At 47.0% G+C, this 24,929-nt stretch overlaps 1 protein-coding gene across 3 annotated transcripts in view; it reads right to left on the bottom strand.

Annotated features, from left to right (window-relative positions):
* The window catches only part of SLC38A10 (solute carrier family 38 member 10), a 394,443-nt gene that overhangs the window by 298,081 nt on the left and 71,433 nt on the right, over nt 1-24,929 (bottom strand). The window lies entirely within an intron of this gene.

Genomic DNA, 24,929 nt, shown 5'->3' with positions numbered 1-24,929 from the left:
ACACCCCCAATACATTTTTGTAATCCTCAGGGTGTGTAGATGGACATAGGCTGCATAAAATAAAATAAAACGTAAATTAAAAAATTAAACTTTAAAAACAAAGTAGTCCCCTAAAAGTAGCGCCGTCCGCGACGTAACGCTGGCCGCGACCTAGCGATATCCGCAACGTGCGTGATGACGACAGGCGGGGAGGAGCAGTGACGAGCAGCGAGGAGTGGCGGTGAAGTCCGGAGCATGGGGAAGAGCGGCGGCTCAGGTAAGGCAAAGCAGAGGCGGGTCCGGAGCATGGGGAAGAGCGGCGGCTCAGGTAAGGCAAAGGCGCGGCGGTCTGGGCAATGTCGGGGGCGGGAGTGCACCCAAGCAAACGCCGCCGCAATCCGGAAATGCTGCCCCCAGTCCCCTTCTGCCCCAGGATATATATAAATATATATATATATATATATATATATATATATATATATATATATATATATATATATATATATATCCTGAACTCCGTTTCGCTCAAGCTCGCGCTGCTTCCTCAGCGACGTAACGCTGGCCGCGACCTAGCGATATCCGCAACCGCGACCTAGCGATATCCGCAACGTGCGTGAGGACGACAGGCGGGGAGGAGCAGTGACGAGCAGCGAGGAGTGGCGGTGAAGTCCGGAGCATGGGGAAGAGCGGCGGCTCAGGTAAGGCAAAGCAGAGGCGGGTCCGGAGCATGGGGAAGAGCGGCGGCTCAGGTAAGGCAAAGGCGCGGCGGTCTGGGCAATGTCGGGGGCGGGAGTGCACCCAAGCAAACGCCGCCGCAATCCGGAAATGCTGCCCCCAGTCCCCTTCTGCCCCAGGATAGATAGATATAGATATATATATATATATATAGATATATATAGATATATATAGATAGATATAGATATAGATATAGATATAGATATAGATATAGATATAGATATAGATATAGATATAGATATAGATATAGATATAGATAGATATATAGATAGATATATAGATATATAGATAGATAGATAGATAGATAGATAGATAGATAGATATCTACAGTGAGCAAGGGCGTTCACGCCCGAAACGCGTCTGTTTGGCAGTGTGTTGCACCTCTGCACTTTGATGAAATAAAGGACGAAGAAAATACCTTTAAAGTCTGGCTGTGGATTTATCCATTTGTGTCTGCGCACTGGGTTTTGTTGTGGAAGCGCCGCAACCTCCGGTTGGAATCTATATATATATATATATATATATATATATATTGAACTCAGTTTCGCTCAAGCTCGCGCTGCTTCCTCAGCCAGCAAGTAGGAGGCCGGACACGGACCTCGAGGTGCTTACAAATTTTATTTAGCAGAAAGTGTCACAGACGTTTCGGCTCAGCGGAGCCTTGATCACATGACAGCGATTGAGCTTCAAGGTACACCTTTTAAAGTGCTAGTACGTGGTAAAGTAAAATCACCTGTGCAAATACGCGTGTAGACATAAAAGACATACTAGGCATAGTACCCAACAAAATCAATTCAATTTTCAAAATGGATGTAAAATACATTTAAAAATTACATGTAAAATACGCTAAAATAATGTGTTCAATGTAAATCAAAATCCATTGCTTGTTCTTTTGGAGATCATTGTAAAATACATTATTTACCAAATTCCTATATTTTAAGTGAAGAGTCCTAGTGCATAATTGGTCATAGAAGCGGTCACTGTTTAAGTAATAAGTATGATTCCCAAAACAGTTAAAACTATCGAACCAGCTTTAAAAGAACCTCATTATCAAAATCATGGCCTTCCTACCAGCTTACTCTGTTTATTCACGAGTTTAGATTCAGACCTAGGGATAATGAATAAGTAACTATAAAGTGCTACGTGCCGACATTATAAAGTGCATATCGTGCTTAAAGTGCATCATCAAAAATATGTGCAAATCTAGCAATGCTGTGCAAATATGCATACTTATCAGTTCCTAGGTCCACATTAAAATTTCACAAATAATAAAATTTCTCAACCTAGTGTATTTGGGGTAGGAGGTCCAAAGAGGTTCTCAACAGTATTGTATCCCTATTCGACCATAAATACTGTTCTTTCCCATTATTAGAACGGACTCCATGTTCACATTAAAATTCAAACAGTTCACATACATTTTATAGCGTTTACAAACATTTGGGTGCCATAATTGCCATGTCTTGGTGTTAAGTGCAAAAAATAAATGAATGTGAGGTTGGTCTTGATGACCCAAAACCCTACCCTAAATAATAAACAAAACAACAAACGTTAGGAACTCTGTTGTATACCTCTTCATGTTAATTCCTAACCAGGTTAAAACAGTGCACAGTGAAAATAATAATCTAAACAAACGGTCTTCTCAAAGCAGCATTGCGTTTTTGTGTTAATTCATAATAATGGGTGTGTGCTCGCAGCCCCCTCGAGGCCTATCCCAGCCATCGCCCAGCCGGGTGATTACCGAAGACATTACTCACGGGGGGGGGGGGAGAGCACACAACCCTGTCATACTTAATTAGAGCAAGCAGGTGTGGAGGTCCTCTGTCACGTTAAGCCCAAAAGGCACCTTCGTATTAAGCAGAAGAATGTACTTTGTTTCTAGCTTCCTGAGCCTAGTTTCCCTGTCTCCACCCCTTCTGTTGTTAATGACCGCATCGATAACCCAATATCTGAGACCACTGTTATTACTTTGGTGATGGTCTCTGAAATGACGCGCCACTGGGTACGTGCTGTCCACATTAGTTATTGCTCGCAAGTGCTGTAAAATGCGTTTGTGGACAGCATTCCTCGTGCTGCCCACATACTGTAATCCACATGGGCAGCGCAAAACATAAATGGCATATTCTGTCTTGCATGTTAAAACTTGGGTTATCGTATGGTTCATCCCAGTGAATCCATCCTTGAATGTTTTAGTGTTTTCACCATGAGTGCATGCTTTGCAAACCTTGCAGTTATAAAAGCCTTTGTTCTTTTGCCACCACTCTGTTTTAGCAAAGGGATCCGGATTAGTTTTAACAATGTGATCCCTCAGGGAGGGGGCCCTGCTAAAGGTTAATGAAACTTGCTTAGGCAGGCCACTGCCTATCACATTGTCTTTTAACACTATAGGCCAGTGTTTGTTCACTATTTTTCTTATTTGGTGATGTTGCTTAGTGAACCCCGTTATTAATCTAAAACACTCAGGCTCTGTCTTCCCATGTTTAGAAGTATCTTGTCTAGTATCGGGCTCCCTGTCAGCTTTCCTGATAAGGAGCTCCTCTCTAGTTGGATTCATGGATTTCTGTATTGTTTGGTCAATCAATTTCCTGGAGTAGCCTCTCTCAAGGAATCTGTTCCTGCTTTCATTTTGCGCCTGCTCCAGATCTATGGGGTTGCTACATATACGTTTTAGACGTAGCATCTCCCCATATGGGATGCTGGAGATAAGATGTACTGGGTGGGCACTCGCAGCATGAAGAATGCTGTTGCCAGCTGTCTTTTTTCTGAATACCTTGGACTCCAAACGACCTTGATGGCAGTAACTCCATTTAAACCTAAATCAGTGTTTTTACCCCAAATTAACTGTGAAGCAATCAACTGTTTTGAGAAAGGAATGGTCAGTGAATTGAAAAGATTGAAATCACGTAAATTACGAACAAGAACTAATTTGAACAGAAATCAACGACAAGCGTTGAACAATCTTGAATCCAATCGGGATTTTGTCATCAAACAAAGTGACAAGGGGGGCAATGTGGTTATTTGGCCAGTTGACATGTATAGACAAGAAGGACATTTACAACTATCTGATACTAGTAGATACTGCCAGACAACAAGAACAGTGTATGACCAAGCTATGTTAATGGTAGCTAATCAAATTACGGAGTGGAAAGAGGAGTGTATATTAAGTACAGATGAATTCTCCTACTTGGCATGCAAGTACCCTAAACTGCCTGTGTTATATCTACTTCCTAAATTGCACAAAAATGCCCAACGACCACCAGGGAGGCCGATTGTTTCCTCCTGTGGGAGTGCTTTAGAGAACATTTCAAAGTACGTAGATTACTTTCTCCATCCTCTGGTACAATCTCTCCCATCGTTTGTCCTCGATACAAGTGACTTTTTAAGGCATATTAGTGACATTGAATGGTCTCCTCAGTACTTAATGCTAGGGCTAGATGTTTGTAGCTTATATACTAGCATTCCGCAAACTCTAGGCCTGGAAGCATGCAAACAGTTTTTCCAAAGTAGACCAGTAGGTTTTCTTCAACCCACAGAAATGTTGCTCAAAATGATTGAGATGTGTTTGAGTAACAATTTTTTCCTTTTCGACAAGAACATCTATAGGCAAATCCAGGGGACGGCGATGGGAACCTGCTTCGCCCCCAGTTTCGCAGGTCTGTACCTGGGCTGGTGGGAGGAGCAGGTTGTCCACAAGATCGAGCTATTCAAAGACCACGCCGTCCTCTGGCTGCGCTATATAGATGATATTTTGTGTATGTGGAGTGGCACAGACACACAAGCCATTGAATTTGTTAAAATATTAAATAACAACCAAATGAATCTCCAATTCACACATCAAATCAACAAAGACACTATGGAATTTCTTGATCTCAAGCTGGAGATAAAAAACAACACCATAGAAAGTTCTCTGTTTAAAAAATCCACGGCTGTCAACAGTCTACTTCATGCGGACAGTTGCCATCCACGTAATCTAATACAGAGTATACCCTTTGGAGAGCTGTTACGAGCCCGCAGAAATTGCAGTACAACCAATAACTTTGAGACAGAAAAAGAAACCATGAGGGAAAGATTTCTGACACGAGGATACAGTGCTAAAATTGTGAAAAAAGCCATTAATAGAGTTGATGCTCTTAATCGTCAAGAGCTTATATTTCCTATTGAAAATGAATCTCCCAGTAAGCCTAAAGAAACTGTTAGATTTATTACCACCTATAATACACATGCCTGGGAAGTCAGAAAATGCCTAAACAAGTTTTGGGAGGTCTTAAAAACTGATAACGACTTAAAAGATTATATAGGAGATCATCCATCCTTAACTTTTCGAAAACCCAAGTCACTACGTGATCAGTTATGTAGTAACATGATCCCAAACCCAAGAAAAGATAATGCGGTTAAAGGTTTTTTCACGTGTAATCAGTGCAAGGCCTGCAAATTCAGCAACAGTATCAATTTCTTGAAATTCAACAATAATGAAGCTCCATGGGTCATACAAAAACATCTTAACTGTAACACTGAATATGTCGTTTACATTCTCAAGTGTCCATGTTCAAAATACTATATAGGGAGCACCATTCACAAAGGCAAAAAACGAGTGTTAGAGCACTTGAGGGCTATCAACAAGAATGATAAAACCTACCCGGTAGCCTGTCATTTCCACGAGTACCATAAAAGCAATGCCAACCTTGTCAAATTTGCAGCTATTGATTGTGTTTCCCTCAACATGAGAGGAGGCAATAGACTGCTAGAACTCAGGAAACTAGAGTCCAAATTTATCATCAGATTTAACACCATGGCACCCCATGGGTTAAATATGGACGAAGAATTGTCAGTGCATCTACACTAAAAGTCAAATTTGTTTTGAGCTAGTAACTGTAATGAATTTTGCTGCTTATTTTCTGTTTGCTGTTTTTAGAAATTTGTGCGTGTTCTTCATAAACCACTTCTTTGGGCTATGAGGATTTTAACAGGACTTTGTCTTATCTTCCTTAATGTTACGGATGCATGTACAAGAGAGAGTGATGAAATGACTACACTAATGAACATTCGCCCACTGGGGCATTATCTTGATAGTCCCAACCACAATTCGGACTTTTGGACTATTTTGTGCTCGAGGAGCAGTTCTGGCCCACTAGGGCGTTACTTTTATTTGTTGACAGTTGTAACACAAGTTCTTCCAGTCATATATGTTTCCAGTGAACACGTAATAATGCTATTTTCATAGTTAAGCCCAGTAATTGTGCGCAGTCTAAATGTGCTCGATGAGCAGTTCTGAAGAAATGATGCCATTTTCACAGCTGAGCCCAGTAAATGCGCATAGCTCAATTGTCTAAACACACAAATGAAATAGTTTTGTCTTTTGAGACCATAGGTTCGAGTCTCACAGGTGCAAATTCGGATGTGTTTAATTTCATATTGCTTTTAATGTGCAAAACATTGTGCAATGAGCATACTAATTTTGTTTACACGGAAAAAAACTAAATGTGTTTAATTTCGATTACTTTAATTGAGTAGAACATCGTGTAAGGAGTAACTTTGTTTACACGGGAAGAAACCAAAATGTTACAATATGTCCAACTAATATCTTTGAGTTGGTGAAACGGGATGGGAACAAACATTTTGAAAATAATGCTGTGTATATTATCACCCGTCGAGTAAATGCAATACGAACACTCTAATAATGTGTAAATACGAACGTTCATATGAAGAAAGCAATATGACATAGTATTTTGTTTATGTTGTTGTATCACATTACCAACAAGGGGTGGTGAGGGACAGAGTCTCTGAATTAAGCAGAAAGCTCTCACCCAGTCAAGAGATCAGGGCTAGATCCAACACCGTTTTTTAGCTCACTGCACCATCCCAGTTTCAGAACCTGGCTGTATGCAAATTAGTCTGTTCCTGTCCCAGTGCATGATGGGAACAGGGCAAACCAAACTACAAAAGCCAATTCTTACACTGGGAAGGAAACAAGCTCCCGGGGACCGGTTTCTGGCATTACAGCCGTCTTCGGCCCGGTTTGCTTGAATCCTGATGGTGCAATGAGCAAGGGTCTCACATCTGAGAATACCCTTCCACGCTTAGGGTGGACAAAAATATTACCAACAAGGTAAATCGTTTTTGGCCACTATAGTTGTGGCAGGGTATACTCAGACATGAGTCCCTTTCTCACTGCTCCATCAGGATTCAAGCAAGCCGGGCCGAAGAAGGCTGAAATGCCAGAAACCGGTCCCCGGTAGCTTGTCTCCTTTCTGGTGAAGAATTGGCTTGGTAGTTTAGTCTGCCCTGTTCCCATGATGCACTGGGCCAGGGACAGACTGATTTGCATATAGCCAGGTTCTGAGCTGGGATGGGGCAGTGAGATAAATAACGGTGATGGATCAAGCCCTGATCTTTGGACTGGGTAAGAGTGGTCTGTTTAACTCAGACACTCTGTTCATCACCACCCCCTTTTTGTAAATCGTTTTTGGCCACTATAGTTGTGGCAGGGTATACTCAGACATGAGTCCCTTTCTCACTGCTCCATCAGGATTCAAGCAAGCCGGGCCGAAGAAGGCTGAAATGCCAGAAACCGGTCCCCGGTAGCTTGTCTCCTTTCTGGTGAAGAATTGGCTTGGTAGTTTAGTCTGCCCTGTTCCCATAATGCACTGGGCCAGGGACAGACTGATTTGCATATAGCCAGGTTCTGAGCTGGGATGGGGCAGTGAGATAAATAACGGTGATGGATCAAGCCCTGATCTTTGGACTGGGTAAGAGTGGTCTGTTTAACTCAGACACTCTGTTCATCACCACCCCCTTTTTGTAAATTGTTTTTGGCCACTATAGTTGTGGCAGGGTATACTCAGACATGAGTCCCTTTCTCACTGCTCCATCAGGATTCAAGCAAGCCGGGCCGAAGAAGGCTGAAATGCCAGAAACCGGTCCCCGGTAGCTTGTCTCCTTTCTGGTGAAGAATTGGCTTGGTAGTTTAGTCTGCCCTGTTCCCATGATGCACTGGGCCAGGGACAGACTGATTTGCATATAGCCAGGTTCTGAGCTGGGATGGGGCAGTGAGATAAATAACGGTGATGGATCAAGCCCTGATCTTTGGACTGGGTAAGAGTGGTCTGTTTAACTCAGACACTCTGTTCATCACCACCCCCTTTTTGTAAATCGTTGTATCACATGACACACTATTTTATTAACAATGTTGAAATGCACAAAGTTTGCCCGTGATGAAGGAGTAATCTTACTCCGAAATACGTAGGACGTTGTGTCTCGAATAAACCTGCACTTTGATAGAGTCCATGGCTCCTGTGTGATTCCTTGTCCGAGATCTAAGGAAGAATTACGCCGGTTCTTGACGTGTTTGATTTACGGGGGTGGCTACCCCTGCCGTTAGCCCGCAGAAACTAGAGGCTCGGGAATATATATATAGATAGATATATATATATATATATATATATATATATATCTATCTATATATATATTCCCGAGCCTCTAGTTTCGGCGGGCTAATATATATATATATATATATATATATATATATATATATATATACATATATTCCAACAAAGTTAGCCCCAAAACGAGAGTGGCCACTGGCAGTGCAATAATTCGACTTTAATCACGCAGCTTGCAAACAGGTTCCACAGCAGCAAACAATATCCTTTGTAATGCCAAACGCGTTTCAGGAACTTGATTCCCTTCTTCAGTGGCTGTCAGGCGCTTTGTGAGAAAGCCGCGTTTCCTGTGCACAATTATATTCAAGTCCTGCCCTGTGGGCGTGGCTACCCTCGTAGCCTTCTGGATCTCGTAGTGTCACAAGGTATTCTCCAGTGAGTCCGCTTTAAACACTGCGCAATTAAAACATGCAGTTCATAGCCCATGTGGGATGTTACTCGAAGCTGCTGGGCTTTCCGTTCCGCTTTCCAGCTGCCTCACTGGAGAATACCTTGTGACACTACGAGATCCAGAAGTGTGGAACAGGAGCCCATATTACTATCGATGCCCAGGCTGCTGGCGCAAGTCGCCTCTTAGTTCCCATTCTGAATAGTTACCAAATAAAGAGACGGGCGCTGGGAGCAGGAATCACAAGAACAGAGTTTATTTCTCATGAGGAGAGCCTGTCATTTCAGACACGAAACAAGATGTCATCGGGAGGTGCTCTAACAAGTGAGCTGAGACGTCTTCTTTTATACCTTACAAAACACTTGGCATTACAATCAGGACATTGTGACGCAAAAGAAAAGACATCCCTATAATCCTCGTGGCAATCCTACCCCACATATGTTCACAATAGGGACCCTTGACCTGCTGATAAGAGGGGAGGGCAATCACGCAGCTGAGTGTTCCGTCAACTGTTTAGGATGTGTGCGCCTGATCATAGCCCAGGGGGTGGGGTGGCCAGGATCAATAGTGGGTCCTTTGAAGAGGAGTGACTTCATACAATAAGGGGCAGTAAATGGTATCTCCTGGCTTAGGCGATGGCCTCGGACATGTGTGGTCAGTCGGACTCGGGGGAAGGGGTCATCAAAGGAGTGGTATTCATGCCGCGTGGACAATCGAGCGCGGAGGGAAGGCTTGTCAACAGAGGGGCATTCATGGAAGGAAAGGAGGTGTTGGTCAGGCGCGGCCGTGACTCCCAAGGACAAGGCCTTGCAGAAGAAGAAGGTTTATGACTTGCTCGTGTGAGAGAGAAGGGAAGGGGGGGGGTCAGGGTGTGCACAGGGACAGAGTCGCACAGAGAGAGAGAGATCTTATGACCCGTACATGAGTGAGCGGGGGCAGTTAGGTGCAGCTGGGGAGGGCTATGTCAGCTAAGGCGAAGGATGCCTCTTCAAGAGGGAATGGGGGGGGGGTTTGCGTGGGTCAAGCAGAAGGGCTGCCTTTCAGGGCAGGGTCGCGCAGAGGGAGAGGGTTTCATGGCTTATGCATGTGAGAGAGGGGGGCGGGGGGGGGTTTCAAATACGCGCAGAAGGGAAGCCGGTGATTCTAATCTTAGGCGGGCAAAAGGCCAGGGTGCCTAAAATGGCTGTCATGTACACATGGGTACAGGCCTTTGCTGGCAGAGGGATGCAGTCAATGCTTTACGGTATTCATGGTGCGCGCAGGGAGAGGAGTGGGAAAAGGGAAATGAACGTTGCTTATGTACATCAATATTTCTAATTTTCTACAGTCGCCCCTTTTTACATAGCAAAGTTCATTTTCGTAATCGATGAGGGTACATATAAACAGGTGCGGTCGAAGAATTAGCATTTGTCAATACTAACATATGGCATATAATCATGGACAGTTGATGTGTTTGGCAGAATGCAGCACATAGGAGATTGCATTTGTCAAGTTCCTATCGTTTCAAAGCACTACATAGCATAAATGTTTCTGACTTAAAAATGTGACCAATGAACATTTTGACCAAGTAGTCGAGGGTGGAATTCAGTTCAATACACAAGACCTCTTCGTCCCAGTGTCTTTTTAGCAGTGAGTCATCACTGGTAGGCTCTAGTCCGTGTCCTTTCGTTGGCGCTGTTGAGCACCGGCGGTGGAGCTATAGGTCCAGCTCGGGTTTATCCTTACACGTTGCAGGGTGCGGTCAGTCCTCTACTGTTAGACCACAGTCCTGTTCCCTAAACAATCCGTTTGGCGGCGCCTTATGCTCGGCACCTATATTTCCGCGGCAACACCCTATTCCCATTTGAATGCAGTTCTTCCTTTTGGCAAAAAGTCACGTGGAAAAGAGGGTGTGTGGTTCAAATAGTCGATAGGAGAGAGAGTGGAGTTGGGTCAGGGTTCCTGGGACACACAAAAGGGACCAAGGGAGCAAAGCATAACAAGCAGGCAGGCCCATCAATCGGGCCCAAAGAAGGGGGACGGAGACTCCAGGCACACGTGGGTTAGCAGGCGGAGGGCTTCAGGGCAGCCCGTCAAGTTTCATTTTCCACGTTTGGAATTGCTGTCTCGTCCCGTATCTAGTTGCTCTGCAGCTCCACCTTTGGTCGAGGTCACACGTGTCCCAAGATCTGCAGCCAGGCTGTACGTCACGTCCGACCCTTCTCCTCCGGTGATCGTGAATCTTTGAATAGGTACAAAACAATCTTTTAGAGAACTGGTAGACGAAGACATCTATGCATGTGAATTCCTCCCTTAATCCTACGCATTTGGGAGATACGCTCGTCGGTCACAGTCAGAGGTCTATTACCAAGCAGTGCATATGTCGGCATTCCTACTGAGTTCATGCCAAGTTTATTCATCGTCCTATTTATAACTCAAGTGAGGATAAATAAGATTCCCATCAACTGTGCATTTCATCATATTCAACATTTCGGAACATTTCCCTTCAAGGCTGGCTAACCTTTTCAAACAGGGCGGGGGCGCTATCATCGAGAGTCAGGTAAAACAGGGTTTTCTCGAGGGACGACAGTTACTCATGGTCATCATGTTTATATCCGGGACAGCAGCTGGGGTCTATCAAATGGGGCGGGGATGCTTCGGGCGCTCGCGCTTGGGTGCAAAAGGGGGTGGGGCAATCTGGGCATTGGGGGTCAATCTAGACGTTGGCGTTCGTCTCTGAACAGAAATAAGGTGCCATTGACATACAGTTCCCCTATAAATGGCCAGATTGGGGGACCTTAGTCGTCTTACCTGTCCTTTCCTTCTCAGCCAATTCGAGTTCATTCATTTTGCAGAAAGGAGAGGTAGTAATATGGCGAGATACGATCATTTTAGTTTCGGTCAATTTCGCTGAACACCTTCGCGTTCAATAAGTATCCAATCAGACTGGTGCCAGCGAGGCACGGTTTTACCATATAAAGGAAGAGAGTGAGAGTCGTCCGCAATCTAAACGAGCCATTTGGTACACGTATGACATGTAGAGAGAGAGATAGAGACAGACAGACAGAGACAGAGACAGACAGATATAGGAACAAGCATTTACAATGCAACGGTTTCGCCTTCGGAAAAGTTTGAGCTATTGGCATTGTAAATGACAAACTTTTTATTTATGTGTTGGTTTTGAAAACAGATAAATAAATGGCACTCTCATTTACAATGCCAATAGCTTACTCTGTCGCAAATGCAAGACGTATTGCATTTGCACACACCCACACAAGAGCCCCCCACACACACACACAAGAGCCCCCCACACACACCACACAAGAGCCCCCCACACACACCAGAGCCCCCCACACACACACGCAAGAGCCCCCCACACAAACACACACACGCAAGAGCCCCCCACACACATACGCAAGAGCCCCCACACACACGCAAGAGTCCCCCCCCCACACACACACACGCAAAGAGCCCCACACACACGCTAAGAGCCCCACACACACGCAAAGAGCCCCACACACACGCAAAGAGCCCCACACACACGCAAAGAGCCCCACACACACGCAAAGAGCCCCACACACACGCAAAGAGCCCCACACACATGCAAAGAGCCCCACGCAGAGGTCAGGGGTGGCACAGAAGCAGAGTTTCACCAGCTGAGGCTCGCATGAAGCCTCTAGCATGAAATAGAGGGAGGGTAAGGGAGAAGTGATGAAAGAGAGGAGGTAAACAATGAAGGGAGAGCTCCATACGTGGGGCGGGGGGTCGAACTTGGCCAGAGGTGGAGGAGGTGTACCCCAGATTCGAGGGACTGCCCCTTCCAGCAATCTAGGAAGCTCTTTTCAGGAGAATTTGTTTGAAAAAGCAGGTGGAGCAAGTTGTTCCAAGGGGAATAGCTGTTTTTATTATTACTGCTGATAAGTTATCTGTGCCACCTGCTCTTGTTAAAGAATAAGCATATGTTGTGCACACAGCCACTCTGAAGGTGCACACATCGCATGTGCGTGCACATACATGAAGTTAACAACAAAGTGCAGTAGTGAATGTTTTCGACTTGGGTTTTTTACTTTTTTATAAACTTCGTTATTCTATCACGCCTCATCTTGACGATTGTTATCCTTTGGGCACGGTGCAAAAAATAAAGGTTTGTTTGTACACTTCAATGTGGTATCCAACACCGCCAAAGCAGATGTTTGCCATCACAGACCAGGGGGTTAGAATGCCTGTGCTAAACGAATTTACGGAGGTGATGACCCCAGTTATTGTGCAAGAACCCCTTGGAGGCCCTTGTCAAACACTACAAAAATGACGAGCAGGAAGCAGCATTCCGTTTGCACAGTAAAGGATGTTTACATTTTGATGGGTACGTGAAATCTGAATTATTACTACATTTAAAGACTGAAAACGCGATGCTACATATAATATCCAAATCCAACGTTGAAAACTACACCGGACAAGGGAGCAAGACATTTTTACGCGGTTTAGTCCCTGTCCAGCCTAGTTCATGTGGAAACTTTTCGGGCTAATTAAAAAACATAAGTGTCCGAAAACTAGGCCAGGATACAGCAAGATGCTTCCATCTGCGCGGAAAAACCACCTGTTCTCGGAAGGTCGTTCTAAGAGAAAATGCATGTCTTGTGGTAACAGTTTTAAACATAAGTACCCGCTATATTTAAAAAAGATAGGAGGGTGGGGGCGATTCCCACGCTTGTGGCTGAAGGCTCTTTACAAATTCCACAAGGGTAGCAGCCAGGCGGACTAATCTATCGATTCTCACTATTTAGAAGGAATACCCCCTTCTTTGAGTTAGCCATGCTGACAAACTGTTTAAAACTTTCTCCCTCTTTAAACCTCTCTCACTCAAGTCAACGTAAAAACCCAACCTCGCCGTTTTACGTTGTAAAACATTTCAGCCACAATACCCACCGCATATTCTAGGCACAGGTGCACACCCCCGCCCCTCATCTACGTCCTTGGACCCTACCGTGTCCTCCGCCGGTGCCGCGGGCGGTCCCATTCCGGGGACAGGGGGGTCAGAGCGTAGGCAGGCCGGGCAGTTCTTCACCCTGGGAGCGGCTATGCCCCCGCCCGCAGCGGCGAATCCACATCACATCCCCGGGACGGCCGACGAGAGGCGACCGTAACTCAGAGCCGGGTCCTGGAGCCGCCCACAATCACACAGGAGGCTGGAGCCGCCCACAGCCTGCGCAGGAGCTCGGGAAACACAGCCACAGTCCAAAGGTGCCCGCACCGCTGAGGCAACAGCCAGCGAAGAGAGCTGGAGGAGAGGAGGCGCCTGCGAGCATCACTGCCCAGGGCCAGCGGGAGGAGGGGGCTCTGGAAGGGGGAGGGGGCGCACCAGCAAGTGCAAGGAGCCTGCGCCCGCACGAGACAGGCGGGAGAAATAAAGAGGCTGTATATGCATATCAAAGAGTTAGGACTTGGAGATAAGAGATTATCACTTGTGCAAATAGAGGGTGGGAAAACAGGAGGGGCCATATAGCGCCATGGCAGTGACAGAGATAGGGCGGCACTATGCTGTCACGAGAGAGGTAGGAGAGGAGAGGCAGCGAGATGCTACACAAGCTCACGATAGAAACAGCAAGATACAAGGCCCTACGTACATGAGCAAGAAGAACGAAGAAAACGGCAAAAATCAGACGTATACCATTTAGAAGGGGCAAGGGGTAGCAACCGCTAATCCTCGTGTGCCTAATTAAAACTTACTATCGCTGTGATTTAACTAATGTAGCCAATGATCATTTTAAAGTTACAAATGAGTCTTTGCTAGTTTTAGTATCATGTTAGCATTTATTGCAGCCTCAAATGTGTCACACGTACTGATTACAAACAATGGCTCAATTACAAACAATGGCACCATTACAAACAAACGCACAATTATTTGCGATTCTGGTTAATGCGGTAAAAATCACACGGAAGGTCTTGATCTGATGCCTCTACTGGGCGAAGTTTGTCACTTCTGCAACCCCTGTGACTTTAGTCAGTTTCGCGCTCGGGAGGCGAGGCGCACGTCCGTGACGCTTTGGCGAGCGAGCGCACAGCCCCCCAGCGCTTCCTCTCTTCAGCCGGTGTCAATACCGGGTGCGGGGTGGAAGGCGATCTCCCCCAGCTTCTGGGCCGAAGACTCACCCTCGCAGGCACGGCCCCCGTCGCAGCTCCCACTGGCCTCCGCTGACGTCGAGGGTTCCCCCGGAGTCAGCCACTCACAGCGCGGCTCCCGGGGCAGATCCTGATGACGCGGCGAGGCTCCAACCAACGGCCGCGCAGCTCACGGGGACAGGCCCACTGCAGCGGCCAATCAGAGCGCGCCTCTGCCGACGAGCCTCCGAAAAGCCACCAATGCGGTCGCAGCCCCTTCGTGCCTCGGCCAAGGTGCCGAGCAGCTGCCGGTTGACCCCCGGGCGGGACGGGATACCACAATTTGTGAGGACACGGGGGGGGGGGGGGGAGGACGAGGGGGGCGGGCGGGAGAGGACGAGGGGGGCGGGAAAGGACACGGACGTCGGGAGGGAGGCGGGAAACGTGGGGACGGCGGGAGGAGGGACACAAGGCAGGACAGCAGCAAGCACGGCCCGGCCGGAGGAGACTCGGGGGCGTTCCCGGCGTCGCGTGACGTCAGCAAAAGCCAAAGAATCTCGGGAACGCCCCCGTGTCTGGTCCGGCATTGACGGACAGGCCCCTCGTCCAATGGCTAGGCTCCATTTATGGAGCTAGCCAATGGGACGGGGGGGCGTGTTCCAGAGTGCTTACTGTACTCAATAGATTTCTCTGGAGGCGGAGCCTAACGGCTCCGTCCCCCAGCGAAACCTAAAAAGGGAGAAAGATAGAGAAAGAGAGAGACGTGTACAAAAATGGGTCATTTAGTGCGTTCACAACACAGAACAACAGGGGGTCAGGTAACGGAGAGACGCAACAGAGGGAGAACATAAACCCCTACAGTACACACACACACACTCAGACGAAGGAAGACAGTACATGTATTACACATATATAAGACATTCACGACAAAACAGAAAACAATAGTTGGCCAACAAAATCCATATTATTATTTTTTTTTTTTTTATATCCTTCCTATCTTTACTATCCTATTTATCTACGTGCTTAGTTCTTTTTACCTTTCCCTCCTTTTCCCTCTTGCTTGTTATCTCTTCGAGCGTTCTCAATTGCCAATACTTACACCTCGGTTAGTCGATCAGAAATTAACCTGGTCGTGCTTTTTACCCATGGTTCGATCTTAAACCATTTTTCAGTTTTCTTCCTTTGGTGGGAAGTTCTCCAGGCTGAGGCAACGGCAAGTATTGATCGGGAGAACAGTCGGACAGCTTGGCTAGATCTATAAGAGTGTGAGAAGGGGGGCAGTGCATTGAACATCAGCAACATTTCTAACTTCCCAGACGGGTGGTGCCGTGGTAACCCTTACCCACACACTTTTCTTTGTCCTTTCCCTACCTAGTCAAACGTCTAGTTACATTATCTAACGTGTTATTTCTAGTCAATTTTTCGTCATACAGTACCCGTCAAGTTTCTACGTCAGTCCATCCTCCCAGTCGCTATGTTCTAAGGAGGAACAGTCATGTTTAAGTCTACGTCTTTTAAAAACTTATCGTCATAAGGACTATGTACATATTCCCTCCTTCCCTTTTCGTCGGTGGTTCGATCATCGCTCTCCCACAGTTCAGCCGTCGTTCTGACGTAACCTGCAGAAGGGAGGAGAAAGAAGGGGTGGGGGGCAGCATTCAAAGCACATCAGCATGCAGTAGTCCGAAAATGTTTTTACCTACCACATACTCGACCTATCTCCACGTACTGCATTTCTTTACCATCTCGGCGTTTAAGCCCAGAGGGACCAGTAATGTCAGATAGATAATCATTGACGATCCGCGTATCTACATGAGTTACTTGGTCGCAACCCCTTTTGTTGGGTGCAAGGGTGGCGGTCAGGTGGCATTTCTGTGGTGTCGTTTTAAGGGCGTCTAAAACACCTTTCCGGCTGCCTGTGACACATAATGTAGCTGCTAAATATCTGGTCCTTTTTAACCTTCAGCTTTCATCATACTTATTCTTCGCTCACAGTAGCAAAACATCCAAAACTCATTAATGCAACCGCTACAACTATGCTTTCTTTTTCAAAATACTTTTAATAAAAAGTGTTGATGTATAAATACAGGCCTACAACCCAGTGGACCGGCCACGGAGCAGATTAGAACTGTACATAAGAAGAACGAAGTTGGTGGCAGTTCATTGCATAAAGTGCAGCAGTGCAATAAAAATCGTATTAAACTTCCCTACAGAGCAAGCATGATGCATGTCAAGAATTCAGTTTTTCAATTGATTCATTAATTCATTATCCAAATGCTCATTCACTGTCTAAATTACACCAATTAATTTTCCAAATCATAATTAGTACCCACCCTAAGTCAGTTCATTGTCCAAACATATGATCAATATCTGTATTGCTTTCTTCCCTAAGCACATAATCACTATCCATCTTATCGACCTTCATTGTCCAAAAATGCACACGTATCTCAGAGCATCAAGATTCGAGCAATCCGGGTGAACAGGGAGTTTGAAACTTTTGTTTCGTGTATCGGCGCCATTTTGGGCGAGGTCAGGCAGGTCCCAGCATAGTCAGATTGCCTCCACTGACTCGTAGTAGGACCAGAACCTTCCGTTGGTAGTTCAAAAGTTTTTCGCAATGTGGTAACAGTCTAACAATATGGACCATCAGTCAAAGAGTGGGGAGGGCGGCAACAATTTTTCCTACCGGGTCATTCTGGTGTTCCACCGGAACTGAACAAGTCTGTACCTTGGCTGTATTTTAGCCATTTCCAAACTGAGGCTGGCGCCGGCAGGAGTGCGTCGATGTCGCAGATCCCAGTGAGGGGGACGGGGGCGCCAATGCAGAGGGGTCGGGGGGGGGGCCCCCCGGCTCTCATAGAATCTTCAAAGTTGAGGAGAGAAGGCATGGGGCGTGCGCTCGTCCCGGGCAAAAAGACCGCTTTTCGATGTGGACCCTCTTTAAGCAAAGAGCGTTGGGGTGCCGCTGGAAGCCTCCACCTGGAGGGAGGTGGGGGAGGCTCGTTTGCGCCGCCTCCCCCTTCCAGCGACCCCGCGCCGTTCCCCGGCTCCACCGCTTCGGTATTGGCCGTGCCGGCTATTGAAGATGGGGGGGGTCGGTGGCTGAGGCAAGACATCCCCCCCCCCCTTTTGACATGTGGCGGGACTACCTGTAATTGCCCAGGCGCTGACATGTGGCGGGACTACCTACAAGCGCCGCCGTCCTTGCTTCAGCTTCGGCCTTCTTTGCGGGCCGGATCAGGCGAGAGTGAGAGGGAGGGGGTGGTCGGTGGCTGAGGCAAGACAGCCCCCCCCCGTGGCCTGCAGGGCAGCAGAAGAGGGGAGAAGGAGAGGTCATTACGATTCTTTGGGCCGTCCGCCCAGCAGCCTCCCCTTCCGACTGCGGCCAGGCGAGCCCTGCACGCATCGAGGCCTCGCCTTCCAGATGGGCGTAACCGCGGACCTGTTGCACTTCGGGAGCTTCCGGAATGGGGGTAGGTACCTATTGATTTGTATCTATTTCATGTGACCGTTACTTGGGCGTGGTGGGCAATGAGGCAGACATGTTTGGAGCAGGAATAGGCAACGGAACCTAGCTACCTCGTGGCTGCCTTGGTGTCAAGCTTGTCTTCCCTCGCCATTTTTATGTTTCTTATTGCAGGTTATTTCTAACGTTTCTTATTTTATTTTTAGCGAAGTTGATAACTCATCAGTGGCCTACTGATTTCGCTCAACTCTTTTTCTTGTATTTTTATGCCATAACCTATTATAAGCTATAGCGACTAGTCCACACTTAATGAACATGTCCTTATTAGGTGTGCCCTCCAGTGGAGCTGGATGGTTCATCTCTAATAAGCGGTCCGGGCTAAACAGGCTACCAACCAGTGGGGAGAAGATAGGCATGACGGATTACAACGGGGACAAAAGTCTGCACTACCTATCTTATCACGGCGGGCAAAGACTAGACAGAATATTTCTATTCTCCGTTGTTTGCCGGCGGTGAATACCTCAAACGAACCAATACCGAACAATCGGTCAATCAAACAATCAGTGGGGAGAATAAGTGGGCACAAAAAGTTATCGTTACCCACTCTTTCTCTACCTGCAAAGAGAGACCTTGTTCTTCCCTGTTTGCAGACAAAGAATCTCCAGACAATAATCCACGAACGACAGTTCGGGAAACAGTGGGGGAGGAAGATAGGCACGACGGATTACAACGGGGACAAAAGTCTGCGTTACCTATCCTTCACTGCTTGCAAAGGGAGAGCCTGTTGTTTCTCCGTTTGCAGACGGTGAATCTCCAGAGGGTTTCAACAAAGCGTAATACTAGTATTATCCAAAACAATCATTTCACAATTTGTCGCATTTACGCGACCTTACCCGGACCGGACCGTGTGGGCAGTTCTTCGCCTTCCTCCTTCCAGCGCCCGATCGTTCTCTTACTCCATGATTTTACCGCAGCAGTCCTGTGGGATTCCAGTCAGGACAGTAGGTCACTCGAGAGAGGTCCGTTCAGAATCGGTGAAGTTCATTCAATCGGCAGCCGGACGAGGGCCCTCTCAAGGCAGGTATACTCCGATCATTTAGATGTTTACCTCATCGTCTGGATCTCTCTTACTGGACCTTATGTCACTGATGGACCCCGCGTTGGGACGCCAATTGTGGAACAGGAGCCCATATTACTATCGATGCCCAGGCTGCTGGCGCAAGTCGCCTCTTAGTTCCCATTCTGAATAGTTACCAAATAAAGAGACGGGCGCTGGGAGCAGGAATCACAAGAACAGAGTTTATTTCTCATGAGGAGAGCCTGTCATTTCAGACACGAAACAAGATGTCATCGTGAGGTGCTCTAACAAGTGAGCTGAGACGTCTTCTTTTATACCTTACAAAACACTTGGCATTACAATCAGGACATTGTGACGCAAAAGAAAAGACATCCCTATAATCCTCGTGGGAATCCTACCCCACATATGTTCACAATAGGGACCCTTGACCTGCTGATAAGAGGGGAGGGCAATCACGCAGCTGAGTGTTCCGTCAACTGTTTAGGATGTGTGCGCCTGATCATAGCCCAGGGGGTGGGGTGGCCAGGATCAATAGTGGGTCCTTTGAAGAGGAGTGACTTCATACAATAAGGGGCAGTAAATGGTATCTCCTGGCTTAGGCGATGGCCTCGGACATGTGTGGTCAGTCGGACTCGGGGGAAGGGGTCATCAAAGGAGTGGTATTCATGCCGCGTGGACAATCGAGCGCGGAGGGAAGGCTTGTCAACAGAGGGGCATTCATGGAAGGAAAGGAGGTGTTGGTCAGGCGCGGCCGTGACTCCCAAGGACAAGGCCTTGCAGAAGAAGAAGGTTTATGACTTGCTCGTGTGAGAGAGAAGGGAAGGGGGGGGGGTCAGGGTGTGCACAGGGACAGAGTCGCACAGAGAGAGAGAGATCTTATGACCCGTACATGAGTGAGCGGGGGCAGTTAGGTGCAGCTGGGGAGGGCTATGTCAGCTAAGGCGAAGGATGCCTCTTCAAGAGGGAATGGGGGGGGGGTTTGCGTGGGTCAAGCAGAAGGGCTGCCTTTCAGGGCAGGGTCGCGCAGAGGGAGAGGGTTTCATGGTTTATGCATGTGAGAGAGAGGGGGGGGGTTTCAAATACGCGCAGAAGGGAAGCCGGTGATTCTAATCTTAGGCGGGCAAAAGGCCAGGGTGCCTAAAATGGCTGTCATGTACACATGGGTACAGGCCTTTGCTGGCAGAGGGATGCAGTCAATGCTTTACGGTATTCATGGTGCGCGCAGGGAGAGGAGTGGGAAAAGGGAAATGAACGTTGCTTATGTACATCAATATTTCTAATTTTCTACAGAAGGCTACGAGGGTAGCCACGCCTACAGGGCAGGACTTGAATATAATTGTGCACAGGAAACGCTATAATGGGGGGCTTGGAAGTGTCCAACAGAATGAAAAAAAAACTAATGTCGAAGACAGCGATGCTCCTGCTTCCTGTGTTTTATCAGGTCAATAGACTGTTCCCCATAACACAAAAGTTTATTGCAAGAAATGCATAGAATTTTAACTTTAGCAAAATCAGGATCAATTTGTGGGTGTGGACTGCTTGCTGAAAATGCTGAATGAATGAAAGAAAATTTATAACGCGCAACTAAAACCCGAAGGCATCAAGGCGCCTATAAAATAAATCATAAAAGACAGAGGCAAAACTACGGGTATGCTTTGGCAAAACTGGTGCAGCAGTTGATGTGCTTGGTGCAGTAGCAGGTGGGTTGTCCTTCAACCTCCGTGTTGCAGCTCGAGCAAAGTTGTTGGGGTGTAAGTTCTTCACGTGTTGCTCCATATTTGCTGTCCCAAAGGAGTATTTTTGAGATGAATGACCCCTTGAAAGAGTTTGGAAAATTTTTCAGGTTACTTTTGGAGCATTAACCTTTTTTTGCCGTTCTGGAAAAGTAAAAAACTGCCAAATTAGAGCTTCTTTTCTCTTCTTTGGAGGTTCTTCAGGAATTAAATATTCCTCTGAAGAATGGCTGGAAGATGAGTCCATTGCTGTTATTATGGTAAACTTCATTCTATTTGACAAGATTCTCAGAAGAGATGCTTCTTCTTAGAAAGTCAAAATAGAATTATTAAAATGGGACGGAAGTTTCAACAGTTGTAATAGGATCAAATCTCTTCTTTTAAAGTCACATGGCTTTGCGTACGCTGTGCTTACGGTACTCTTACGATGCGAGTATGCATGACGTTCCACCGCGGTTTTTGTAATCGCTTTTAAAAGTAATATAGGATTATTGGAACTTAAAAAGTTTGAGGCGTTTAAATAGTTTTTCATGGTTGACTGTATCGAAGGCGGAGGATAGATCAAGGAGGATTAGAAGGCAGGTTTTGCCTTGGTCTAGGGCTTGGAGGGCATCGTCCACGATGTGGAGCATAGCAGTTTCGGTGCTGTGCCCTGGTCTGAATCCAGATTGGAAGTCTTCGAGTAGGTGGAAGTTGTGGATGTGCTGGCTTAGTTGCTGTTGAACACACTTCTCCAATACTTTGGCTAATAGCGGGATATTGGAGATAGGTCTGAAATTGTCAGGGGAGGCTGGGTCCAGTGAAGGTTTTTTCAAGATGGGGAGGACTTGGCCGGCTTTCAAAGGGTCCGGGATGAAGCCCTGTTGGAGAGAGGCATTGATAATTGTAGTCCAGCAAGGAGCGATGGATTGGGAGGAAGCGGCGAGGCAGTTGAAAGGTAGCGGGTCATTGAAGTGGTTGTTTGGTTTTAAGGTAGAGAGGAGTTTTGCAATGGAGTCTTCATTATAGTATTCGAAGTCAGTCCAGCGGGCTTGGTTTTTAGAAGAGGCCAGGATGGTAGGTGCAGAAGAGTGGGGCAGGACAGGAGGGGGTTGGGGGCAGGTGGTGGCACTGAGTTCAATTCCTAATGCTGTGATTTTATCAGCGAAGTAGGAGGAGAATTAATCTAACGATATTAGCGATTTGGGGGATTCTTTCGGTGTTTTTAGTCAGTTTATTAGATTGAAATTTGACCAGTTCAAAGAGCTTTTGGGGTCTATTCTTAGCTTTCCCCAATTCCGATCTGAAGTATTCTTTTTTGCAATTGATGATGTGCTTGTTGTAGGCATTTCTCGCCTGTCGCAGAAGTTTTAGATGCGTTGCGGAGGGTTGTTGTCTCCAGTTTCTTTCAGAGTATCGTAGGGATCTCCTCTCTGTTAAGGGAGCCAGTGAACCAAGGGTTTCTGTCTTTGATTTGTGTTCTTTTTAGTTTTAGCAGGGCATGGTCGTCCAGAATGTTTGAAATGGACGACGAGTAGGGCTCATTGAGATCGCTAACCTTGGTTATGTGCAAGGGGGGTGGGTAGGTCAGATTTGCAGCGAGCCTCAAGTTTCATTAAGTCTAGGTTCTTAGTGTCTCTGGTCCAGTTTTTGTTAATCACCGGTTGAGATCTTGCGGGTCCCGGGTAAAATGAAAGATATAGATTGATGGTCCAACCAGTCACAAGGGTCTATGGAGATAAGCTTGACAGCAGTGATCCAGATAAGCTTGACAGCAAATGATCCAGTCAAGGATGGCTCCTTTTGAGTGGGTTTGCATAGCACAGGCTTGGGTCAGGGCTTGGTCAGTTAGAAGGTCTTTGATGGCATTGACGTAGGGATCCTTACCGTCATTCCAGTGCAGGTTGAAATCACCCAGGAAAACATCTGTGGCATTAGAGGAAATCTTTGTTGTCATGATTTCCAAGAGGTGATCAGTGAAAGCGTTGTTTGAACCTGGGGGTGGTAAAAGATTGCAAGTTATAAAGGTGTAATGAGTTGCTGCAGACGGATTTGTAGGAGTCGGTGGTGTCCGTTACGAATTCTGTGACAAGCAGGGAGGATCGGAAGATGCAGGCTATGCCTCCTCCTTTCTTATTGGAGTGTCTATCCAGTCTGGCGATGTTGTAATTGGGCGGGACTAATAAGTCCAGGCAAGGGGAAGAGTATTCCTTTAGCCAGGATTCAGTTAGTATGGCTAGGTCTAGGTTTTTGTCCAGGACGAGGTCAGCAATATCAGCGGATCCTGGTCTTGTGAACTGCTGCATTTATTTTAAAGACGCTTCACACATCTAGGTCAAGACTTAGATCCTCGGCCTCTAAAAACAGACCACGCCCTGTTCTGCTTTTGCCTATTGCAGGGCAGTTAGAGAAAAAGAAGAATGCTTTAAACAAACTAAAACAAAGAAGGATGAGAAAATGTCCGTTATGTGAACAAACAGCAGAAACAACAGTGCCTTTAAATCCAGTGATAATATGTTTTAAAAGGGTTAACCCATAAATCACTGGGTACCTGGGGTATTATAGATAGGTCAAAAACAGTGGTCCCTGGTATTAATATTGATTGATAACGCATCCAAATGGAATTTAATGTGTTACAATGACGCACTTGGTGCCAGTGAATAAAATTAGCTCTGTGGCCTTTTAAAAGTGATACCCATGTGTGATAAAAGTGATCATAGTGCATATCAAATGTACAAGAACACCACAGCCTGTAAATATACGTAAAAAAATATTTTTAGAGTCCGCATCAGAGTCGAAGATGTTTTTATCCAATTGCAGGTAGGGGATCATCATCAGGACTCGGACTGGTGGAACCTGAGGGTACAGCAGATGTCACGGTGTGCGTTGGCCCCAGGTTCAATTAAATGGTGTCACAAATAATAGTCAAGTTCTTAGTAGGGAGTCAGAAAAAAAAAGTCCTGTGATAATGCCACCATGAGCAAAATACACCTTGGATGTGTGTGCTTCGTGTAAATTTATAGCATGCACCATTCAAGGAGTGAAAAGGTGGTAAGCTGGAAGTGGTTACCACAAGTTTCTGTATGTTGGGTGTGGCCAGCAGCATGGAGGAGTAAGACGTGCCTCGGCTCGGCTCCCGGTATGCTGCACTAATCCGACGTTCATTTCCTTCCAAAACTTCCTAAAACAACCAAAAACTGTAGCCTGGACTAGCTCCGATACCTCTGCTGCCGCCAATCCGAGTATTTTTGACAGATTGAGACCGGTAATTGGCCGAGGAGAGAAGAACACCGAAGCGGGGTCGCTGCAGCAAGATGGCAGCCGGGCGGAATCCATCAGCCCGGCTCTGACTCCACCCCGGCATCGGAGACTCTTGCTGTGGGGCTCCCCATACATCGGGCCGGAGGGAAGGCGAAGCCGGTCGAGGAGGAATCGGACGCCCGCACCACACCACTGTCTCCGGTGAGTGCCTGCCTGGAGCGCGGCGGAGATTGGCGACCGAGACAGCTGGAGGAGACGCCCGGCGGGCCTGCCTCCGGGAGCGGAGCTTGAGCCGGCCGCGTGAAAGCGGCGGGAGGTGACGCAACGGCGAAGGGTGTGACACTCCCCGACCCCGGGGAAGACAAAAAGTGAACCGGCCTGAGAAGACACAAAGGAGGATCCTTCACGGAGCCGAGTGCCTGGCCTGACCGCGCGGCTACACCCTACCTCCGGAAAGCGCGATACGGCCTGAGAAGGAGATCGACTGCAGGAGACTCATCTCAGCTGCATAGGATCGTGATCCCTGAACCCACTCTGCTGAATCCACCTGGGGCACCCCGTCGCCATTAATTGGAGAAGAGACGGCACATCCCACAAGGGAACCACAGCCTGGAGGAGCACCGGCGTTTCGAATATCCCCAAGAGACTCTGGCCATACCGGAGAAGTAAAATGGGGAAGAAAAACCCGTCTGCAAGGACAGCTAGGCAAGAAACTAATCGAGAGCTACACCACAACGAGGGCGCAAAGGGAGGAGATCCAAGGTTTCCCTGAGACACACATGGACACAGCCATGCT

The sequence above is a fragment of the Lissotriton vulgaris genome, chromosome 7, assembly GCF_964263255.1.
Source record: "Lissotriton vulgaris chromosome 7, aLisVul1.2, whole genome shotgun sequence".
In the NCBI taxonomy this organism is placed as follows: domain Eukaryota; kingdom Metazoa; phylum Chordata; class Amphibia; order Caudata; family Salamandridae; genus Lissotriton; species Lissotriton vulgaris.
Note: the sequence above shows the minus strand (reverse complement) of the source record. Positions and strands in the feature narration are given on the sequence as shown.